At 51.4% G+C, this 15058-nt stretch overlaps 1 long non-coding RNA gene across 1 annotated transcript; it reads right to left on the reverse strand.

The window, feature by feature from the left end:
• Positions 1-5386: 5386 nt before the first annotated feature.
• LOC147000720 (uncharacterized) lies at positions 5387-9005 on the reverse strand. Its single transcript, XR_015045634.1, has 3 exons — positions 8835-9005; positions 5907-6004; positions 5387-5489 (listed from the first exon to the last, which is right to left on the reverse strand). It is a non-coding gene; the product is annotated as an uncharacterized LOC147000720 (long non-coding RNA).
• Positions 9006-15058: the final 6053 nt, after the last annotated feature.

Below are 15058 nucleotides of genomic sequence, written 5' to 3' on the forward strand. Positions count from 1 at the left end.
GAGATTCTCCCATGGGTCTGGGGTCCAGGCTCATCTATGTTTACCTTGCAACTTATGTAAGACCTTTCCAGGAACCACCCAAGGCCTCTGAGGGTCACTGGCTTGCCCTCTGCTGATCTGCAAAGCCTCCTGTCCTGTGTCATCTGCCAGGATAGTGGCCTCTGATCTCCTGGAATCGTGCCTTCAATCAGGTGGTGGAAGTCCACCAGGGCAGGGGAAGTAGGTATTTGCTGATGGAAAATAGGAAGCGGCTTGCTGGTGGCCCAAGGTGGACTTCAGTGAAGATCAACCCTGGTATGTCCTTGGATGCCATCCTAGGACTGGCACTCACCATCCAGGAAACAAAGTGTGTTCACCCTTAGATATGAGACTCACAGGAGCCCTGGAAGGCAGCTCCACCTACCCCCACTTCACAGATGAGGAAATCAAGGGCAGAAGCCACCTGGAGGGAGTGAGGATGCTCTCAGACCTCATATCCACTCTGTGATCTTCACTGATCTGGTACAGAGGCCAACTGTTGGCTTGACACCTCAGGCTCTGGCAGACATAGGAGCCTGGTGCTCTGGACAGTCCTGGCTCTAAGTCTCTTGGAGTTGGCATCAGACAATTCAAAAGCTGTGGTGAGAAGAGACAGGCTCAGGGGAGGAGACTGTGGAAGGGATATAAAGTGGGCAGAGGTGGGTGGGGCCCTGCCCAGGAAGCCATCAGAACAACAGTTGGGTTGAGAACTATGTCAAATACTGGCTGTCACCTGGGCAGAGAAGCTATAAACTTACTGGAGGCCTGCAGAACCTGGAACCTTCTGCTCAGAAACTGTTGCCTCATTGGCATGCTACCCTTTTTGATAATTAACCCATCTCCAAACCTAAGTTTACAGACTGCCTTTGCTCACCATGGGTCAGATGTCTGTCTTTGTATATCTTGGAAGGTCAAAGCACCCTGCTTACAGTAACTCTGCTCTTTGTCCCTCTCTCCCTTCCCCCCACAGTGGACAGATACTCTCCTTGTGGATCCATGTGACTACATCCCCAGTGGGCTATGCCTCTGGGCACTGGGTCATGGGTGCCTTTTATTCAATCCAAAGCTTGGGCTTGCAGAGTGACCTGCTGGGTACTGTGAGAGTCTCAATGTAAAGTCAAGGAGACAGATTCAGTTCCCAAAGGATGTTTGTTCTGTCCTAGACCAGAGATAGGACCATGAGCTTCACAGCTTTGAGTGAGCAAGGGTCAGGATCTTAGAGATAAGGCCTGATGTGTCAGTTACCAGTTCATGCCAGATGTGGTAGCTCACGCCATGGACCCCAGCATTTGGTAGGAAGAGGAAGGTGGATCTCTGTGAGTTTGAGGCTAGCCTGGTCCACAAGCAAGTTCCAGGGCAGCCATGGCCTTCGACATGGCAAAGAGACCCAGCCAGCTTCAGAAAAAAACAAACGAAATGTGCTTTGTCTGTTTGCAAGAACCTGTGGTCAAGTTCAATCTGAAAACACTGAATGGAAATCAACATTTCACACATTTTCAAGTCAAGTTTATTGCAGTGTATTATTACAGTCATTCTAGTTGATGGTGAATCTCTCATTGTGTGCCTGCTATATAAATTAAACACGATTCTGGGTCTGAATGAATAGGAAAAACCCAATCCCTCTAGGTTCTGGTACTGGGTTTCAGCATCTCCTTGGGGCTTGAAAGTACATATTACCACCTCTGTCCCCTCAGCGCAGAGTCTGGCTCTGACCATTAGTCACTCTGTAACTTTGGTATTGGACTTAACTCCTACAGGAGTCTTCCCATCTAGCTAGCAGGGCTGTTGTGTCTTTCCCAGGATCCCTGTGGGAGAATAAAGAAGGTGCTTGTATGACCCCTTTGAAAGACAGGTCATATTGTGATGACCACTAGCCTGAGAGTTGTGCCGAGAGGTACCTCCCCTCCTCTAGAAAGCTGCTGCTTCTTCTTCTTCTTCTTCTTCTTCTTCTTCTTCTTCTTCTTCTTCTTCTTCTTCTTCTTCTTCTTCTTCTTCTTCTTCTCCTTCTCCTTCTCCTTCTCCTTCTCCTTCTCCTTCTCCTTCTCCTTCTCCTTCTCCTTCTCCTTCTCCTTCTCCTTCTCCTTCTCCTTCTCCTTCTCCTCCTCCTCCTCCTCCTCCTCCTCCTCCTCCTCCTCCTCCTCCTCCTCCTCCTTCTTGTTTTTCAAGACAGGGTTTCTCTGTGTAGCCCTGGCTGTCCTGGAACTCACTCTGTAGACCAGGCTGGCCTTGAACTCAGATATCCACCTGCCTCTGCCTCCCAAGTGCTGGGATTAAAGGCGTGCGCCACCACTACCCTCTAGAAAGCTTCTTGGCTTCCATCTCATGGCTGAAGCTGCTCTCTGTTCCAGGCTCTCCTTCCACATAGTTAGCTCAGCCTCCCTGCCTCTCCCCCTAATCTGGCAGCTTCTGGTTGCCCTATTCTGGCTACCATTCAGCATAGCTCTCCCTCCTGCAGACGCCATAGCTGCCTCCTCCCACTCCTCTCCCCTCCACTTTCTTCCTCTTTACAGAGGAGTCTCTCTTGTCCAGAGCAGCCTGCAGGCCCCAGGCTCCATAGCACTCTGCGAAAGGGTCTTCTGGCCCTGTAGCACATCTGCAGAGCTCAGGAAGAGCTGCCTTTGAAGATAAGGCCAGCTGGGTGGCCTTGGATGTTACCAAAATATGGACTTGTACTATGCCCACACCTGGTTCCCTAGAAGGAGATGGATCATGTTCAATGAAGCTTTTGTCTTGTTTTTTTTCTCCTCAGCAAACTGGAGGGAAAGATGTATTGAAGAGTTTCAGCTTTTATTGTTGTTTTAAAGAAATATGCCTTTTCCCCCCTGAGTATCTTTTATAAAATGTTATTGTTGTAAATCCCTCTTTGTTTTGCTTTGGTTTGGTTTTGTGAGACTGAGTTTCTCTGTGTAGACACAGAGTTGTCCTGAAACTTGCTCTCTAGACCAGACTAACTTCAAATTCAAAGATCCACCTGCCCCTGATTCCTGAATGATGCGATTAAAGGTATGCACCACCACCACCAGGCTAGAAATACCCTTTCTTAATGAAAATTCCCTATCTGACATGCTGGTGTTATCAGGAAGGGATGCGTTCGTTCTGATTTGGCCTCACCAAGTGCTAACAACCCCATGATGAGTCTCAAAGTGGATTAAATCCGAGGCCCCTGCTGCTGCCTGCCACCTCTGGCCTGAATGGCCCTGTTTACTAATCCACACTAGGTGAGCTGCAAAGACTTCTTGACATGGTTCTGGCCTTTGCGTGCCCAGCCCTCTCCCCCGCCTTTATTTGTGATATTTATTTTTCAAGTCAACACACTGGCTTATGTTGAGACTTGCACCGTGAAATACAAGATTCTATGCGAGGGCTTGATTCTGATCTTCCAGGAGGCCAAGGAGCAGGGTGTGGGCGGCACAGCCTGCAGGAGTTTTGCGCACACATGGGGCTGTGGCACAAGGCACTGGGCACCCTCCCAGGGCTCAGATTGGAGAGGCCTGTTTCCCTCTGTCTGCAAGCCTCAGGAAGGACCCTAAGAGGGGCAGCTAGACTCAGAGAAGGAAGCTTCATTCCTCATAGTGTGAGAAGCATTCCATGTCCCTGGAAAATGCCTGGGGCAGTGAGGAACATGGGGCCAGCCTTTCCCCCACCATGGGAAAGACAGATTTGCTCTTAGTAAAAAGTGGTTAGCTGGCTGGAGAATGGGCTGGGAACTGGAGCCCCCATCTCCACATTCCCTGGGAGGAAGTGCCAGAACGAACTGGCGTCTCTGTCAAGTATTAGCGCTATGTTTTACTTCTAAAACTACTCTAAAGCTACGTGGCGGTGCTAAGAAGACCACCAAGGGTTGAGCTGCTGCTTTCAGAGAGTGATTTCCATCTTCCTGCCCAGCAACCACAGTGCTGACAGGCAGCATGCTGGGCTCTGGGTTCTACCCAGTTGCTGAACCACATGTTGATACTCCCTCATTATCATGGGCTACGCTGTTCTAGGCTGGCCATGCACTGTCTAGCCTAATTACTCTCCCTGGCACTTGCCACCATAGACCCCTGATACCTTGGGGAAAACTCAGTCTATTCGTTCCTGGGTCATTCCCTGGCTCCTTCTCTCATTAGATGGGGAAGAGCTTGCCTTCACTAGCTGTGTGGCCTTGGCATCCAGGAGGCTCCCACAGAAGACCGACTTGCGGTTTTTCTTGCTGATGAAGGGTGCCGGCCACACGCTCTCTCATACCTGGAAGCAAGAGCCAGTTCTGTAGCCTCACAGACCAGAGGTATGGCTACAGAAATCATCCTGCCAGGACACAGAGAGTCTTGGAATGTAGGCAAAGGGGCTGGGGCTTAGTCTTACAAGCAATGGGGAGCCAAGAGAGATGCCAGGCAACCACAGACTCAAACACCAGGACTTCCCTGTCTGCTTGTCCTAACCTGTCCTAGGCCCAGGAGAAGGAGCAGAGGTCAGTACGCAGAGAAGGCACACTCGAGGAATATTGGAACTATGCTACTGAGCTGGCCAGAGCTGAGCGTGGTCTCAACCCCAGGACAGAGGTGTGAGCAGTTTCAGAAGGTTCCCCTAACTGACACAGAAAAGCAGCCATCTTGTCAAGGGTTGCTGGGGGTGGGGTGGGGCGGGGGTTGCAGTTAACAGAAAGCAGGCAGGTCCAAGTGCTAAAATTCATCCATGAGTGTGCTGCTGCCTACAAAATTGACTTAAATGACTTTTGGGGATTTGAATTCCAAGTTCATTAGCCCTTCCCATGCAGGTTCGGGAAAGTGCAAGCAAAATTAGAAAGAAAGCAATGGAAAACCAGGCAGTTTGTTCAGAGCGGGGACTTTGCTTCGCCCTATATACAGAAGTGATTCCTGAATAGATCTATTTCTGTGTAGAGTGTGTGTGTGTGTCCCTATGGGTATGGCTACAAGTGTATGTGTGCAAGCCAGAGGACAACCCTGGGTATTGTACCTCAGGGATTATCCATTTTTTTTCCTGTTGAGACAGAATCTCCCACTAGTCTAGAACTTGTCAAGCAGGCCAGGCTGCACAGCTGGCCAGTGAGTTCCAGGAAAACCCCTGTCTCTACCTCCCCAGCACTGGGATTCTAAGTTGCATTACCATGCCTGGCCTGGGGATTACATGGCCTGGCATTACTGTGCCTGGGTGAGTTGTGGGGCTTGAACTCAGCCCTCATGCTTACAGGGCTTTAATGACTGACCTATTGCTCTATACTTGCTTACACTTATAAAAACGTATTTTACATTTTCAAATATTATGGTGTGTGTGGGGGGGGTTTATACACCATGGCACACATGTGAAGAGCAGAGGAAAACTTGTGCGAGTTGGAACACATGGGCTCCAAGGGTCAAGGGTCAAGGGTCAAGGTCAGGTGCAAGCTGCCTTACCTGCTGAGCCATCTCTCCAGCCCCTCGCTTGTACTTCACTTAATAAGAACAAATCTGTTTCTCTCTGTCTGCCATACACTGAGGAGGAAAAGCACAATGATATAACAAGTGTGTGTTAGAAAGTCTGGACAGGGGCTGGAGAGATGGCTCAGCGGCTAAGAGACTGCTCTTCTGAAGGTCCTGAGTTCAAATCCCAGCAACCACATGGTGGCTCACAACCATCCATAACGAGATCTGACGCCCTCTTCTGGTGCTGGCTACCCACCTAGCACTCCCTGGACAAGACAGTCCTTCCTCTGCAGGATTTTTGGGAAAAGCTTAGTTTTTTGTTTTTATTTTATTTTATTTTTATTATTTCTTTTTTGGTTTTTTGAGACAGGGTTTCTCTGTATAACCCTGGCTGTCCTGGAACTCACTTTGTAGACCAACAGACACCATGATCGTGGCAACTCTTATACAGGAAAACATATACAGCCCCAATTGGGGCTGACTTACAGTTCAGAAGTATGGCCCATTATCAACACAGTGTGAAGCATGGCAGCATGCAGGCAGACATGGCGCTGGAGAGGTAGCTGAGAGCTCTACATCTGGATCTGTAGGCAGCAGGAAGAGAGAGTGACACTGGGCTTGGCTTGAGCATCTGAAACCTCAAAGCCCACAGCCCAGTGACACCCTTCCTCCAGGAAGGGCACACACCTTCAGTAATGCCACTCCCTGAGTCTGTGGGTATGGGGGGGGGGGCATTTTCATCCAAACCTTCACAGAAGCTGAGATACGTCATGTGCTGGGCCTAAGTGTGGTCATCTCTCTATCACGGTTAAGATGTGGTCTCTGATAAGTGTCTGGAAGCCGCTGCTCAATCAGCTGCTCTTGGGTTGAGACCAAGTCTTGCTCTACAGCCCTGGCTGACTCTTGATAATCCTCCTTGTCCCAGCTTCCCATGCACTGCTATGGGCATACACCGCTATGCCTGGCTTCTGTCTAGTGGTTCTTCCTCGCGGTACCTTGGGTGTAGTTTTGGGTGTGTACTTCCCAGCACTCCGCTGTGCTTTTGAGCCAGTCTTTGCTGGGGTTCCATGAGACTGAATGAGGCTCCTTCTAAGAATGATTTCTGTTTGCTTACACAGCTACCACCCCAGGTCATTTGAAACCAAATCTATGTCTTGAACTCCGCTGGGCCACCCAGAGATAAAACTCAGGCTGCCAAGCCTTCCAGGCCACAGACTTTATGACTGAGTGTCTATTTTTTCCTTTCCTTTTTCTTCCTTTAGGTGCTAAGGAAGTCTTCTTTTTAGGTTGCTAGAGGAAGTTGAGCTAAGAGGCAGGTTTCCTTGCTTTACTTTTACCTGAAAGTGAGGCATTGGACGCCTGCTGGTGGAGGGGCCCTGCTGGTGGAGTGGCACCTCCTAACCTGACCTCTGTCTGCTCACAGACTCTCCACTCTACCGCCAAAGCCTGGCTTTCTCCAGTCTCGTCCGATGCTTCAAAGAAGAGGGCTCTGACATTCTCCAGGTCTTTCTCCTCGATGGGACCTGGGTTCCTCTTCATCCTGCCATCTTTTCCTGGCTTTCAACAGAATTTTGAAGACTGTTTCGTTCACAGTGTGCACCTTCTCACTTCCCAGAGCAGGGGTAGATGAGAAACCTGGATCACTCGCATGCTGTTACTGCACACACAGCTGGGTGTTTAATTTTAGTTCACGCGCACACACACACGTGTGTGTGTGTGTGTGTGTGTGTGTGTGTGTATGTGTGTGTGTGTGGTGTGTGTGGTGTGTGTGGTGTGTATGTGGTGTGAATGTGTATGCACACATATACATGCAGATGTGCACACATTCATGATGACCCTTCTTTTCCCACGCCCCACCCCACCAGCCCTGGGGTTACAGTCTTAAGCAGCCACACCCAACTTCTGTCTGGGTGTTGAGAGTTCCAAATTCAAGCCTCATGCTAGCCATCCTGCAGTCTATGGAGCCCTTATTTAAGTTGAGAACATCACTGACTCCACGTGCCGGCTACTAGGCAACTGGAGATGGAAATGCACTCGTACAAGTGAGCCATGACTTCCCTCGTACAGGAAGGTCATCACCAGGCAGAGATTTCGACTACAGTGCTGAAGGTTGTCACCATCCCAGAGCTAACCCTCCACCTTCACTGCCCAGAGTGGCAACCGATAAAAACTCAAGGTGCTGTAAGGCGGCTCTGGGAGAGCCTCCTGCAGCTGCTCCTCCACCTGCTCCCAGCAGTGGGAGTTGAGGTAGAGAGGCTGAAAGTGTGGCTCTGCTCATGAGTCCTCATGCTCCTTCCTGGGCTCTGTGACCTTGGCCTCCAGGCAGTCTGTCCCCAGCTGTAAGACGAGAGGCCAGGCTGCCTAATCAAGAACGCCCCTGCCAGTGCCCCTGCCAGTTTGGGATTCTGCGTAGTATCTGGAGGTGTGACTGTGACAGGCCCCAGAGGGAGAGTGCCAAGGAGGCGTGTCCTGACTGGGGGAAAGGAGGCAAGCACATGACCTTCCAGACAGAACCTTGTAGAGAAATATGTTCAGTGTCTCATGCTCTGTGCTTTCCCCAGGCCTAGAATTAGCCTGGAGCCCACGGCCCTGGGGACTTGACTTGTTTCAGTGAATCCAGCAAGGCCAGAGCTGGCCAGCTGAAGGTCACCACCCAAGCCCATCCTGGGACAGGGACAATCTCTTTGTGCTTCTACCCTGTGCATGGCTGGTCACCCCAGTTCCTCCCGGCCACTGTCCCATGCTCTTGCTTTGATCTGAACAGCCGCAGATCCTGCTGGGAGCAGGAAGAGAGAAGGGCGAGGGGAGCTTGCTCTGGCGCATTGACAAAGAGCAAGATTCAAAGCCTGACTCCCGTACATGCTGGGCTTCTCAGTCCGGGATGGGGGATGCTCAGTCCCCAGGCTGAGAGACACGAAGGCCAGAGCTGCACCTCTTTGCCTGGTCACCCCTGCCTTCTTTGGGAGGAAGCCCAACACGTTGGCCAGCTAGGACAGACCTGGCAGGACCCAAGGTCCTCAAGAACCCTCTAAACTGGGTGAGCCCCATGGGGGTTTTCTCAGGGTCTGGAAGAGCTCCAGGCTCCAGGAGGGAGGCCCATCTGCCTGGGCAAGGCTCTCTCCCCCTTAATACACTTGTTCTGAAGCTGAATGCTAACTCTAGGGTGACTTTGGCTTGTGGCTTTACCTCCTTGGGACTTGTTTTATTTCAAGCCCCGTAGAAGGGCTTCAGGAAGGCAGAGGTGATGGGTAAGCATGGAGAGTTTCCCTCCACCCTGTGACCCTTTCTGCTCAGGCCCCACCTGACTGATGCCATAGGCTGTCAGGCTCTCACATAGCCCCTTCCCTCTCCATACCCCTGTGCTGTGGCAGCCTGCAGTCCTGAGCAGAGTCCCATGACCCAGCCTTGTCTCACCTCTCTCCAGGCACTGGACTTGAGTTGCTCACTTTTGGACTTCTCCCTGCTCACTTTTCCTTCTGCAGGGCATCTTTGGTGCTCACTTCTGCTTTTCCTTTAGTGGCTCACATCTCGGACATTAACTCCTCCAGGAAGGCCTCCTTGATTTCCCCTCCCCATGTCCTGCTATATGTTGATGGACTGTGGTGTCTGCGTCTTAGCTGTCTTTCTCACTGGACTAGGAACTCCTTGGGAATTAGAATTTCATCTGAGATTAATGATTAAAAACAAATAAAATAAGCCAGTCAGTGGTGGCACACTCCTTTAATCCCAGCACTCCAGAGGCAGAGGCAGATGGATTTTTGAGTTTGATGCCCCCCTGGTCTACAGAGCTAGTTCCAGGACAGCCAGGGCTATGCAGAGAAACACTGCCTCAATAACAATAATTGCTATTATTATTATTATTATTCCATTGTGACGCCCATGGATGCTAGAATAGGTAGGTGAAAATTTAATCCAATATGGTCTCAAAGTATCTGCTCTCAAGGACTAAGGATACATAGTAACAAATTGTAGCAAAGCAGAGACTACAAAAGGAAACAGCAACTTTGAAGAGCATCCAGCTGACTCCACACTTCTCCAGGGGGTTCTGGCTTGGGGCATACCGATAAGAACACAAATTCCTGTGGCCCTCCTGCTAGGGAGGAGGGAGCTTGGATTTTATCATGGCAGACATCCTATCAAATCAGTGGGTTGTGTTCCGCAAGGTCACCGGTGGCTTGGAATAACCACACATGTGAGCAGATGAAAAAGAAAAGTATGTGTGTACATGTATGTGTGAGCATGTATTCCTGCCTTTACGTGCACATCCAGACTTTTCTGTGAGTGCCTGAGTGGACACATCTGTGCATACTTGTGTTTGAACATGTGCACATGCTTACCCTTTTTATTTGCTCGCTCATCATTGGGAGCACTGGAGTCAGTTGGGAGCAGCAGCTGTCCATAGCTTAGTCCAGTAACCCACTGTCTCCTCATATCCAGGAAGGCCTCAAGACCTTGAACTCTACAAAGCCAAGGTCAGCAGGGGCAGCAGCTTTGGACTATGCAGACAGCAGCCTTGATGTCGGCCTTCCCTGGTGCCTGTTTGCTGATTTCTCCCGCTCCACAGCAAGCCATGTCTTCTGATTGAAGGTCACCCCAAAAGGCAGCTGAGAGATCCCTGTAGTTGCCTTCTCTCCCAGCTGGTGCCCCAGTAAATGGTAGGGGCACAGCCTGCCCTAGACCTTCTATTTAAGGCTCCACAGAAATTTGAAAAGCTGTCCATTTCTCCAGCCTTTGCTTCATGAGGGGAACAAAGATAGAATTGTAACAGCTTACGGGAAAGGGCCACAAAGAATTTATTTCTTCCTTTCCTGATTTGAACCTGTGGGGGCTGCCTGGGAATTCAGACACAGCTTCTAAAAGTGGGGCAGGCAGTATGCAGAGCACTCTGGGGTGTCTAGTTTGCCCTACATCATTTACACTTGGCCCTGGAGCAATCTTAACCTCTCCCTTCCCCACATCAGGATCTCCAGCCCTCCTACTCTGGGATCCATACTGGTGCTCCTGGCATCTGCAATCCTCTGCTGTCACTCTCCCTCTCTTCTTCTGTGTCCTTCCATCCTTAAGAACTAGTTCCCTTCAGCTGGTATCCTACTGAGGCTGACACCCGGGAGTGCTTACCTCTGCTGTCCAAAACCACTCCAGCACCCTTGTTACCTCTTCTGTGGGGGGCAAGAGGGTGTTGCACCCAGGGGACAGGCCACTGAGCTTTGCATGTAGATCTCCAAAGTAGCTACCTAGCAAGGCTCTGTGCCCCATCTTTTCAGCCCCTGGAAGGTGCCCCCCTCTGCTGAGGGGCATAGAGTCCTGTGCCCCAGATGTGGCTTGTGCTACCGGTTCCAGTGTTTGGGAAGAGAATTATTGTTCATACTCGCAGAGAGATTTCATCTCTCCAGCATGGTCTTAGATTCTCGAAGACTCTTCTTTACCTCTTGATTTGAAAAGAGAGGACTGGCTTCAGTAAGGGCTGGCACCAAGATGACCGGGAGCCAGGTTTGGCCCCTGAGTTGAGGGACTGAGGGGCAAAAGGACTCCATATCTGGCAGACTTATAGTCATAGACCCTGAAGTCCCTTAAGTGCTCTCCAGGTGGCAGTGATGGGGACAGAGAACTGTGGAGCAGGGACAACAGAAGCAGAGACCAAGGACTTCAGGTCCAGGGCAGAGTATGAAGCTAGGCAAGGGTCCATGGAGGAGATTTTACCACATGGGCCATTCTGTAGATGTTCGCAGGATTCACAAAGCCAGAGGTGGGGGGGGGAGAGAGAGACAGAGAGAGAGAGAGAGAGAGAGAGAGAGAGAGAAAGAAAGAGAGAGAGAGAGAGGAGAGAGAAAGAGAACGGGAGAGAGAATTGGAAGGATGTGGCCAGGAGGACTTGGGTTTTACAGTTGAGATGAAGGTTATAGGGGAGGGGTTCAGAGTCCTGAGGTTGATAGACAGGTGGTCCTACATCTCAGGCAGGGATCACACCTAGCAAAAGTGATGCCAGGAGGGTAATGCCTGGCTCAAACCAGATGAGAACTGGAATAGAGAGAAAGCCCTATGTTCAGGACTGGTGAGAACAAACACCTTTAATCTCCATGCTGTTCTAAGGCATGGTACAATAATCTCTGTTCTGAAGATGAAAATCTGAGACTCAGAGGTCAATGAGTTAGGATAGGGACAGAACTCTTCCTGTGTCCTGGTTAAGATGGGGCAGAGACAGCAGAGGGGTAGACAGGGAGACAGAGAAGTCCTGGTTGGGCAAAAGTCTTGGCCTTGAGCCTTAAAGTAACCTCTAGGATTTCCGCCCTGGACAGAGGGTGAGAACAGAGATCTGGGGTGAAGAGACTTGCAGGGTCCAACTATGGGAAAAGGTACAGGGGCAGAAGCCAAGCTGGTGCTCACAGAGGCCCCAGGGACCCTCTTTGGCATTAGGGCTCATGTGACCTGGACTCATATGACCATACTGCCTATGGGGCAGGAAGCCTGAACTAATTGCTAAGTGAGAATCATGCCTTCCCAATGACCAAGCAATCGGACAATTGGCTAGCTCCCTGCAGCTGCCCTGTAAGACCAGCTGCAGTAGAAAGAGCAAAGACAGGAGGTGGCTCACAACACGCTGGCCACTTGTCCCTTGAGTCACAGCCACCTTGGACAGCTGCCAGAAATCTGTGAAGCCCCAGTGATTCCAGATTCCACTAGATGCCCCCAGCCTAGGGGCTGGTGTATCCTGGACCACTCAAGGATGAGAAGAAAGCAGAGCCCGTTCATCCCCATCTGGAGTGCTACAGAGGAGAGAGCTCAATCTGGGAGCTGAAGACCTGGCTGCCAGCCTTGGTTGCCTGGCCATGGTATGACCTTGGACTGGTTTTTGGACTCTTGGGGCCATGTCACACAGACAGAGGGAGGAGGCCCTTCCACCTAGTGGCTCCCGGGACACCCATGCTTATCACACCATGCTCCCTGCTATTGCTCACATCCAGCATCCCCAGAGAACCAAGGGGAAGTGTTAGCCAGTGCTGCAAGGCTGAGGGCCAGCATCCAGCACTAGGATGCTTACATCCATGGCTGGGCCAGGATAATGTTGTGTAGCCCAGTATGGCTTTCTACTCCTAAGGCTTCCACATGCCAAAAGCCTCCTCCCAGATGTGGCAAACAGATGGGTGGTGTCAGGGCGCTCGCTGCCTAGAAGGCAGGGCACATAGATAGTCTTAATGGCCATCTCAGCAGAATCTGGCCAGAAGGTTTCATAGAACACTAGATCCCTGCACAGGAATCTCGATGACCAAAAGACCAGCATGAGGACACGTAATCGTACTGCCTACTGGGGCCTGGAGTCTGTTTCCTGCTGCCAGCGCTGCAGATCAGGACTGACACAGGCAAGTGTAGATGCTGGCAGTGAGCTGGGAGTCCATATTAAACATAGTTCTCTGTCCCTGCAGTCAGATCTACTGGTAGACCCTACCCTGACATCAGGATATCAAGGCTCTATTCTAACCCTCACTCCTGACCCCAGCACAAGACCCTGAGAAATGTTCCCGAGAGCCCTTGGTCTAGCCACAGCTTGTAAATGAAGGGGTACTAGGAAGAAAGGGCCCTGCAGAGCCCAGCCAGCCCCTGCCTACTCCAGGCACATGACTCCCTGTGCCTGTTTCCCCAGATTGGCTCCACAGTCAGTATAGACAGGATCCACAGTCAATATAGACAGGATCCACAGTATTGTGTTTACTAAGTCACTTCCAGGCCCAGTACCCTGCAGGACCCTGGCCTCAGCCATATTCACAGGACCCCATCAGTGGGGGTGGGTGGGTTAACTGATGCCAGGTCATGCTGACCCAAGGGTAACAAAGTCCTTGGTGTGCTCTGAAGACTGGAAACTGGCACCAGTTCCAGAGGAGGGGGCTTGGGGCCAAGGCGACAAGCTCTATGGAGCTTTGGTGTGCCTGCAGTATTGGCTGTTCACAGCAGCCCGCACCTCAGAAGGAGGCCCACTGGACTTCCTAACTCAAGAGCTGCTCATAGATATCACATACCCTGCTCTGAGAGCAGGGCCTCTGGGGAGATATGATATCTGTATGCAAATTCGTGGCGTGGTGCTTCTGCAGTGGCCTGGCACTGGCCCTCCTCAGAAGGGAGGGGATGGTTCCTCCTCGAAGTTTATGACCCTGAATCTCCACAGGTGTGTAGCCCTGATTGCAAACAGCACTTGGAACTTGGCCGCTGAGAACCTGTGCACATCCCCCGTCTCACCGCACCAACTTGAGCTTGCCACCTGGAAAGCCAGTAGGGACTCCAAGGGGAGGAAGTGCCCTTGGAACACAGCCACCCAGCTCCATGATCAGCATCTCTGCCTGAGCAGAGGGGTAGGAATGGGTAATAACACTCCAGAGTGGTCCCACATGGCCACCTAAAAATAGCAGGTCATTACCAGAAGGTTAAGCAGTTGGGGGTCCAGCTACCGATACCTGTCTTGAGCCCAGTCCCATTCACATCTAGGTTCCAACAGGGGATAGATAGCCTGACTGAGGCCGGTTTTCAAGATGCTGCCCAGGGCTGTTAGGAAGAAGGATGAAGGATGGTGGCCAGAGAGAAAGGATTGCATCCCAGTGGGTGGGTGAGGGTGGTGGTGGTCAAAATGTCTCCCATCAAGAAGAGGGACAAGTGGAGGGAGGAGTCTGTTAGAAGGAAGAGCAGGGTGTGGGGAGGTGAGGGAAGCTTGATGATCAATCGTGCCAGAGCACCCTGAGGAAGGCTTGGTCAGGGAAGCATGAGATGTGGCCAAGGCCTGGCGGGACAGGGGACAGAGCAGCCTCAATCCCTCTATCCATCCCGTGTGTCCTTGTTACCCATCTACAGGAGTGTGAGGTATACAATGTCTTTGCCCTCCCTCAGGCCTTTGCTGCTTCTGTGCCCACTGTCCCCTTCACAAGACATGCCTCTCTTCTTCTCCACAAACTCCTATTCATCCTTTAGAGCCTAGGCTAAGATCTACCTCACTTGCCTGGGCTCGCTGAGGCTCAGTTCTATGCTAAGTGGGTGCTAGGGGGTAGAAGTAGGGGAGATGGCATCAAAGACGAGCTCCAACCAGGCCCTATTGCAGGCATCTCCTCCACAGCATGAGTCTCCTTGACTCTTGCCACCTATGTCCTTGTGATTCTCACTGCCCAAACAGGACTCCTCTGAGACTGCATGGCACATGACACACTGGATCCACTCAGAAGGTGGCAAAGGGAGCTCTGGAACAGATAGGGACACTCAGTGCCAGGTTCTGGCCTCCCTGGGGTGGTGGCCAGTGCATATGGCTGCACTCTCACCCTGCGGGTTACAGACAGGTCTCCTGTCTGTGACTGGCTCCCCTCTGTCCCAGTAACTCCCAAGCCTCCTAGGGGCCAGGTCTTGTGGACATCTGGGTAGAAGAGCTGGGGCAGAGAGGAGGAGAGAGATGGAGTCTGGGAGGCTCCCTGGAGATGAGAAGTCACTCGGGGCAGGTAGCAAAGCCAGGGTTTATGTAATATGCAGCCACAAGTGCTTTTGATGGATGCCTTGCAGGCTGTAGACCTTAGGAAGGCCTGGCCTCCTTTACAACCCCACCCCGCCACTCCACAGCACCCCAACATTCTCATTCTTAAGCTGGAAGGGAGTTAACACCAGGATGTGGA

The sequence above is a fragment of the Mus caroli genome, unplaced genomic scaffold, assembly GCF_978045245.1.
Source record: "Mus caroli unplaced genomic scaffold, Mus_caroli_1 scaffold_16, whole genome shotgun sequence".
NCBI lineage: Eukaryota > Metazoa > Chordata > Mammalia > Rodentia > Muridae > Mus > Mus caroli.